Source organism: Oncorhynchus gorbuscha, linkage group LG24 (genome assembly GCF_021184085.1).
Source record: "Oncorhynchus gorbuscha isolate QuinsamMale2020 ecotype Even-year linkage group LG24, OgorEven_v1.0, whole genome shotgun sequence".
NCBI classification, from domain to species: Eukaryota; Metazoa; Chordata; class Actinopteri; order Salmoniformes; family Salmonidae; genus Oncorhynchus; species Oncorhynchus gorbuscha.
In genome coordinates, this window is record NC_060196.1 from 52,191,955 (window position 1) to 52,201,722 (window position 9,768).

The window sequence follows — 9,768 nt, forward strand, 5'->3', positions numbered from 1 at the left end:
GTACAGTCTGCAAAAACACCACAATAAATACTACAGTATAGTACAGTCTGCAAAAACACCACAATAAATACTACAGTATAGTACAGTCTGAAAAAACACCACAATAAATAATACAGTATAGTACAGTCTGCAAAAACACCACAATAAATACTACAGTATAGTACAGTCTGCAAAAACACCACAATAAATACTACAGTATAGTACAGTCTGCAAAAACACCACAATAAATACTACAGTATAGTACAGTCTGCAAAAACACCACAATAAATACAACAGTATAGTACAGTCTGAAAAAACACCACAATAAATACTACAGTATAGTACAGTCTGCAAAAACACCACAATAAATACTACAGTATAGTACAGTCTGCAAAAACACCACAATAAATACTACAGTATAGTACAGTCTGCAAAAACACCACAATAAATACTACAGTATAGTACAGTCTGAAAAAACACCACAATAAATAATACAGTATAGTACAGTCTGCAAAAACACCACAATAAATACTACAGTATAGTACAGTCTGCAAAAACACAACAATAAATACTACAGTATAGTACAGTCTGCAAAAACACCACAATAAATACTACAGTATAGTACAGTCTGCAAAAACACCACAATAAATACTACAGTATAGTACAGTCTGCAAAAACACCACAATAAATACAACAGTATAGTACAGTCTGCAAAAACACCACAATAAATACTACAGTATAGTACAGTCTGCAAAAACACCACAATAAATACTACAGTATAGTACAGTCTGCAAAAACACCACAATAAATACTACAGTATAGTACAGTCTGCAAAAACACCACAATAAATACTACAGTATAGTACAGTCTGCAAAAACACCACAATAAATACTACAGTATAGTACAGTCTGCAAAAACACCACAATAAATACTACAGTATAGTACAGTCTGCAAAAACACCACAATAAATACTACAGTATAGTACAGTCTGCAAAAACACCACAATAAATACTACAGTATAGTACAGTCTGCAAAAACACCACAATAAATAATACAGTATAGTACAGTCTGCAAAAACACCACAATAAATACTACAGTATAGTACAGTCTGCAAAAACACCACAATAAATACTACAGTATAGTACAGTCTGCAAAAACACCACAATAAATACTACAGTATAGTACAGTCTGCAAAAACACCACAATAAATACTACAGTATAGTACAGTCTGCAAAAACACCACAATAAATACTACAGTATAGTACAGTCTGCAAAAACACCACAATAAATACTACAGTATAGTACAGTCTGCAAAAACACCACAATAAATACTACAGTATAGTACAGTCTGCAAAAACACCACAATAAATACTACAGTATAGTACAGTCTGCAAAAACACCACAATAAATACTACAGTATAGTACAGTCTGCAAAAACACCACAATAAATAATACAGTATAGTACAGTCTGCAAAAACACCACAATAAATACTACAGTATAGTACAGTCTGCAAAAACACCACAATAAATACTACAGTATAGTACAGTCTGCAAAAACACCACAATAAATACTACAGTATAGTACAGTCTGCAAAAACACCACAATAAATACTACAGTATAGTACAGTCTGCAAAAACACCACAATAAATACTACAGTATAGTACAGTCTGCAAAAACACCACAATAAATACTACAGCATACTGCAAACACTACAGTATACGGCAATCCTTTATCCACTACAGTGAATACTATAGTATTTATACCATAGCATACTATAGTATTTTTTCATGTGGGAGCCAGCTATGCTATCAGTGACGTAACGCAACACATACTCCGATAGTGCTGACTGAGACGAGGAAATCAAGACGAGAAAGCGATATAGAACGATGTGGTATATTTACATCACACATCCACATTATGAACTCACAGAGTTATTTAATCCATTTATACCTAATACGTGAATCAATTTTGACTTGCTTAGTCATATAAAGATGGCTTCCGTTTAGTATTATTACATGATTCATTCTGAATTAACTACCCAGGAGCATTATGCACCCCAAATATCTGAGGGGGCACAAAGTACATGAGGGCGGCTGGGGGGATGGTCTGGAGGGGTGCTCTCCCCCCCTGTTTGAAATTCGGAGAATTTTGCTTTTTTTAAACACCCGACACTTCTTTTTCCTGTAATCTAGAGCCATAATCACCATCCTTAAATCTGTGTAAAAAAGATGTTTATTTTAAAGAAACTAAATATGCTTCTCTGCATCTCTGCTAAAATCTGGGTAAAAGATTGAAAGGAATGTGTCTTATTTAGTACATTTAGTAAATGCTTGCTTTTCTAAAGTCTACCAACCTTGCCAGCAGGCATGCCAGCTAAGCTGGTTAGACAAGTTAGCTACTGTAACTAGATTGATAGCCTGAAATGGCTTCTTGGTACCTAGTTATGAGTTTGGGAACCTAGCTGGGCTAGTTAAATGCCAACTATTCTTTTTCTTTTTTGTTACAGGAAAAATCGGAGGGGGCATGTGCCCCTATGCCCCCTATGGGCACGACACCTCTGAAACTACCCTGCCCTTACCCTAGCCGACTAAACTCAACTCCACGATTTACTACAATGGAGTTGAGCTGTGACTAGTGTGGGCGGACTGGACCTCCGATGTCACGTAAAATTAAGTTCTTAACAAAAATGAATAACCCACATTTCCAGATCAGTGTCGTGTGCAATTGTGGCTATTCTTTTGGGTACTGAAACCAGTCGTTTATTTATAAAAACGTCATTTTATGTGAGGTCGGAGCTCCAGTCCGCCTGACCCCATTCCTATGTCCTAATGATGCTGAATAGACTAGAGCAGTGTAATGGTTTTGTAATTAGTCACCTGAGTCAACAGTAAAAACTAATGAGGTTACTCAATGAGCAGCTCCAATGCCAAGTCTACTTCATGTATTCCATAGCCTATCTGATCTTTACTACTCAGAGGGGTGCCTGTCTTGCTATTCGAGCACCACACATTTGTACCTTGATATCATTACAAAAAGACACATTGCCCATTTCATCTTATTGCCATCCACTCCATCTTGATTTGGATTGTGTGTGTGCTTTTCCTGATTCCTGCCGACGTACCTCCTCTTAGGGCTGTGGAATACATGTATCCTTTCACTGCATTAGTTGGAAAGAGCCAGGTATTCACTCCTCCCCTACTTGCAGGGATGTGTTGACGTCGTCGTCCTCTCTGAATTATGGCCAGTTGTAATGCTTTCATTTTGTTTTCAAGACCGAACACCATGTTGGAAGCCATAACCCAGGCCAAACATGGGTAGCGACCAGCAGGGCACAACGTTGGCTAACATTCAAATATACATTTATTATATAGATTAGAACAAACTTGTCTCTCTGGCATGTAATTACAAATCACATCAGCTCTATTCAAGCAATTTCTATCTTAAATAGCCACCACTAACATTGAGTGGCTGCTGCCAACACACTGTCATTGACACTGACCCAACTCCAGCCATTTTAATAATGGGAATTGATGGAAATGATGTAAATATATATATATATATATATATATCACTAGCCACTTTAAACAATGCTACCTTATATAATGTTACTTACCCTACATTATTCATCTCATATGCATATGTATATACTGTACTCTACAACATCGACTGCATCCTTATGTAACACATGTATCACTAGCCACTTTAACTATGCCACTTTGTTTACTTTGTCTACACACTCATCTCATATGTATATACTGTACTCGATACCATCTACTGTATGCTGCTCTGTACCATCACTCATTCATATATCCTTATGTACATGTTCCTTATCCCCTTACACTGTGTATAAGACAGTAGTTTTTTTTTGGAATTGTTAGTTAGATTACTTGTTGGTTATCACTGCATTGTCGGAACTAGAAGCACAAGCATTTCGCTACACTCGCATTAACATCTGCTAACCATGTGTATGTGACAAATAAAATTTGATTTGATTTGATTTGATTTATCTGCATCACTCCACAACGTTTGCTTATTGAACATGGCCCTGCAGTGATAATTCAGTCAGGTTCATTAGGCTGTAAACTGGGTGTAGTCTGTTAGGATTGCTCACATGGGGAATTCACAAAGGGGGATAGATTCCTTTTAGGTTCTAGATAGCACCTTTTTTTCTAGTGTAGGTGCTGATCTAGGATCAGACCCTTGATCCATGTACATATGACATCATTCCTTATAATCTAAAAAGCAAAACTGATCCTAGATCAGTACTACTACTCTGAGACGCTTTGTGGATACGGGACATAGTATTTCAAAGATAACTTGTGCATGCTTCTGTAAATATAGCCAGTCTTGACAGTATCATTTCATTTTCAGCATAGTTTCTAAGTCGCTTGAGACTGTTTCTTGTCTAGCCTATCCCTGAGAGATACCATGACTGGAAAAATAGAGAGGTTGCATCAAAAATACGTCCCCCTATACATTTACATTTAAGTCATTTAGCAGACGCTCTTATCCAGAGCGACTTACAAATTGGTGCATTCACCTTATGACATCCAGTGGAACAGTCACTTTACAATAGTGCATCTAAATCTTAAAGGGGGGGTGAGAGGGATTACGTATCCTATCCTAGGTATTCCTTAAAGAGGTGGGGTTTCAGGTGTCTCCGGAAGGTGGTGATTGACTCCGCTGTCCTGGCGTCGTGAGGGAGTTTGTTCCACCATTGGGGGGCCAGAGCAGCGAACAGTTTTGACTGGGCTGAGCGGGAGCTGTACTTCCTCAGTGGTAGGGAGGCGAGCAGGCCAGAGGTGGATGAACGCAGTGCCCTTGTTTGGGTGTAGGGCCTGATCAGAGCCTGGAGGTACTGAGGTGCCGTTCCCCTCACAGCTCCGTAGGCAAGCACCATGGTTTTGTAGCGGATGCGAGCTTCAACTGGAAGCCAGTGGAGAGAACGGAGGAGCGGGGTGACGTGAGAGAACTTGGGAAGGTTGAATACCAGACGGGCTGCGGCGTTCTGGATGAGTTGAAGGGGTTTAATGGCACAGGCAGGGAGCCCAGCGAGTTGCAGTAATCCAGACGGGAGATGACAAGTGCCTGGATTAGGACCTGCGCCGCTTCCTGTGTGAGGCAGGGTCGTACTCTGCGGATGTTGTAGAGCATGAACCTCCAGGAACGGGCCACCGCCTTGATGTTGGTTGAGAACGACAGGGTGTTGTCCAGGATCACGCCAAGGTTCTTAGCGCTTTGGGAGGAGGACACAATGGAGTTGTCAACCGTGATGGCGAGATCATGGAACGGGCAGTCCTTCCCCGGGAGGAAGAGCAGCTCCGTCTTGCCGAGGTTCAGCTTGAGGTGGTGATCCGTCATCCACACTGATATGTCTGCCAGACATGCATAGATGCGATTCGCCACCTGGTCATCAGAAGGGGGAAAGGGGAAGATTAATTGTGTGTCGTCTGCATAGCAATGATAGGAGAGACCATGTGAGGTTATGACAGAGCCAAGTGACTTGGTGTATAGCGAGAATAGGAGAGGGCCTAGAACAGAGCCCTGGGGGACACCAGTGGTGAGAGCGCGTGGTGAGGAGACAGATTCTCTTGAAGACGGAAGGGACGTAGCCAGCGGTCAGGGATGAGTTGATGAGCGAGGTGAGGTAAGGGAGAAGGTCTCCGGAAATGGTCTGGAGAAGAGAGGAGGGGATAGGGTCAAGCGGGCAGGTTGTTGGGCGGCCGGCCGTCACAAGACGCGAGATTTCATCTGGAGAGAGAGGGGAGAAAGAGGTCAGAGCACAGGGTAGGGCAGTGTGAGCAGAACCAGCGGTGTCGTTTGACTTAGCAAACGAGGATCGGATGTCGTCGACCTTCTTTTCAAAATGGTTGACGAAGTCATCTGCAGAGAGGGAGGAGGGGGGGGAGGAGGATTCAGGAGGGAGGAGAAGGTGGCAAAGAGCTTCCTAGGGTTAGAGGCAGATGCTTGGAATTTAGAGTGGTAGAAAGTGGCTTTAGCAGCAGAGACAGAGGAGGAAAATGTAGAGAGGAGGGAGTGAAAGGATGCCAGGTCCGCAGGGAGGCGAGTTTTCCTCCATTTCCGCTCGGCTGCCCGGAGCCCTGTTCTGTGAGCTCGCAATGAGTCATCGAGCCACGGAGCGGGAGGGGAGGACCGGGCCGGCCTGGAGGATAGGGGACATAGAGAGTCAAAGGATGCAGAGAGGGAGGAGAGGAGGGTTGAGGAGGCAGAATCAGGAGATAGGTTGGAGAAGGTTTGAGCAGAGGGAAGAGATGATAGGATGGAAGAGGAGAGAGTAGCGGGGGAGAGAGAGCGAAGGTTGGGACGGCGAGATACCATCCGAGTAGGGGCAGTGTGGGAGGTGTTGGATGAGAGCGTGAGGGAAAAGGATACAAGGTAGTGGTCGGAGACTTGGAGGGGAGTTGCAATGAGGTTAGTGGAAGAACAGCATCTAGTAAAGATGAGGTCGAGCGTATTGCCTGCCTTGTGAGTAGGGGGGGAAGGTGAGAGGGTGAGGTCAAAAGAGGAGAGGAGTGGAAAGAAGAATTCAGAGAGGAATGAGTCAAAGGTAGACGTGGGGAGGTTAAAGTCGCCCAGAACTGTGAGAGGTGAGCCGTCCTCAGGAAAGGAGCTTATCAAGGCATCAAGCTCATTGATGAACTCTCCGAGGGAACCTGGAGGGCGATAAATGATAAGGATGTTAAGCTTGAAAGGGCTGGTAACTGTGACAGCATGGAATTCAAAGGAGGCGATAGACAGATGGGTAAGGGGAGAAAGAGAGAATGACCACTTGGGAGAGATGAGGATCCCGGTGCCACCACCCCGCTGACCAGAAGCTCTCGGGGTGTGCGAGAACACGTGGGCGGACGAAGAGAGAGCAGTAGGAGTAGCAGTGTTGTCTGTGGTGATCCATGTTTCCGTCAGTGCCAAGAAGTCGAGGGACTGGAGGGAGGCATAGGCTGAGATGAACTCTGTCTTGTTGGCCGCAGATCGGCAGTTCCAGAGGCTACCGGAGACCTGGAACTCCACGTGGGTCGTGCGCGCTGGGACCACCAGATTAGGGTGGCCGCGGCCACGCGGTGTGGAGCGTTTGTATGGTCTGTGCAGAGAGGAGAGAACAGGGATAGACAGACACATAGTTGACAGGCTACAGAAGAGGCTACGCTAATGCAAAGGAGATTGGAATGACAAGTGGACTACACGTCTCGAATGTTCAGAAAGTTAAGCTTACGTAGCAAGAATCTTATTGACTAAAATGATTAAAATGATACAGTACTGCTGAAGTAGGCTAGCTGGCAGTGGGTGCGTTGTTGACACTACACTAATCAAGTCGTTCCGTTGAGTGTAATAGTTTCGACAGTGCTGCTACTCGGGGGCTAGCTGGCTAGCTAGCAGTGTTGTTTACGTTACGTTGCGTTAAAAGAACGACAATAGCTGGCTAGCTAACCTAGAAAATCGCTCTAGACTACACAATAATCTTTGATACAAAGACGGCTATGTAGCTAGCTCTGTAGCTAGCTACGATCAAACAAATCAAACCGTTGTACTGTAATGAAATGAGATGAAAATGTGATACTACCTGTGAATGCGACCGGGTTGTGAGTCTATTCGGTAGACGTTGGCTAGCTGTTGGCTAGCTGTCGGCTAGCTGTTGGCTAGCTGTTGGCTAGCTGTTGGCTAGCTAGCAGAGTCTCCTACGTTAAGGATGACAAATAGCTGGCTAGCTAACCTCGGTAAATTAAGATAATCACTCTAAGACCACACTGTTATGCAGGTGAATGAGGACCCAAAAGCGACTTGGCGAAAACAGAGTCTTTAATCCAGTTTAAGGAAATAGCAATACTCCTAGACAAATCGGAGCGGTAAATAAAGCATAAAAACAATTTCACTCGTAATCACGAGAACTGACTGGAGACTCGATAATAAACTGCAGGTTGCCTCGGGAAGGCACTTGACCGTAGCAGACTCAGACACCTGCTCACCACGCAGCATCTGAGGGAAACACGACACGACAGGGCGATACAAAGACACAGCACGGTGAACAATATACAAGGATCCGACAGGACAGAAACGGAAAACAAGGGGAGAAATAGGGACTCTAATCAGGGGAAAAGATAGGGAACAGGTGTGGGAAGACTAAATGATTGATTAGGGGAATAGGAACAGCTGGGAGCAGGAACGGAACGATAGAGAGAAGAGAGAGAGAGAGGGAGAGAGAAAAAGGGGAACGAACCTAAAAAGACCAGCAGGGGGAAAACGAACAGAAGGAAAAGCAAAATGACAAGACAATATAAGACAAAACATGACACACACACTCTAAACTACACAATTATCTTGGATACGAAGACAGCAAAGACAGCTATGTAGCTAGCTAACACTACACTACACTAATCAAGTCGTTCAGTTGAGTGTAATAGTTCTACAGTGCAGCTAATCGGTGGACGTTAGCTAGCTGGCTAGTGAAGACTACGTTAGGACAGCGAAATACGATAATTACGCAATTATCTTTGATACAAAGACGGCTATGTAGCTAGCTAAGAAGAAATTGCTAAGATTAGACAAAACAAACCGTTGTGCTATAATGAAATGTAATGAAAAAGTTATACTACCTGCGGAGCGAAGTGACGATGCGACCGCTCGCTCCAACCCGGAAGTCCCTATGGAAAACCCTATGGGCCCTGGTCAAAATTGGTGCACTACTTACCCTATGGGCACTGGTCAAAATTAGTGCACTACTTACCCTATGGGCACTGGTCAAAAGTAGTGCACTACTTACCCTATGGGCACTGGTCAAAAGTAGAGCACTACTTACCCTATGGGCACTGGTCAAAAGTAGTGCACTATGAAGGTAATAGGGTGCCATTTGGGATGCAGTCAGAGACTACACACTGGGCAAACACTGCTTGAATCAACGTTGTTTCAACATAATTTCAACCCCCCAAAAAATCTCTGTGATGATGTTGAATCAACGTGGAAAACTGATTGGATTGGAAAAAGTCATCAAAGAAAGGGAATTTTGGGCAGGCATAAGGTTCATTAGGATTTATTTATTTTTTCACCCAACATTTAACCTAAATCTAATGACACTTTTTGTTGATTTCATGTTGATTTACGTTAGTTGACAATTCAACCAAATGTAAATCAAAACTAGACGTTGAACTGACATCTGTGCCAGTGGGTCCAGACAATTACACTTTCTTCCCAAGAGTTTTATTCAGGTATACTGCTTTACATTTACTAAGAGAGGAAACCTCTGAAAAAAAATCCAGGCTTGCCTACATGAATTATTCCCCCCCACTTTCTATCTTTCTGTCTGCAATATGTACCAGAACGTTCTGTTTACTGCTCCCACAGTTTATGACGAGCCTTTTAAAACACTGGCATCAAAGTCCGGTTTGAGGCAGTATCTCATCTCCCCTGATATCATCCTTCCCTCTGTGTGTGAGTGAGAGAGAGAGAGAGCGAGAGAGAGAGAGAGAGAGAGAGAGAGAGAGAGAGAGAGAGAGAGAGAGAGAGAGAGAGAGAGAGAGAGAGAGAGAGAGAGAGAGAGAGAGAGAGAGAGAGAGAGAGAGAGACCGGGATAGAGAGAGAGACCGAGACCGAGACAGAGAGAGAGAGAGAGATAGAGAGAGAGAGGGAGAGAGAGAAAGAGAGAGAGACCGAGATAGAGAGACCGAGATAGAGAGAGAGAGACCGAGATAGAGAGAGAGAGAGACCGAGACTGAGAGTGAGAGAGAGATAGAGAGAGAGACGGAGAGAGAGAGAGAGAGAGAGAGAGAGAGAGAGAG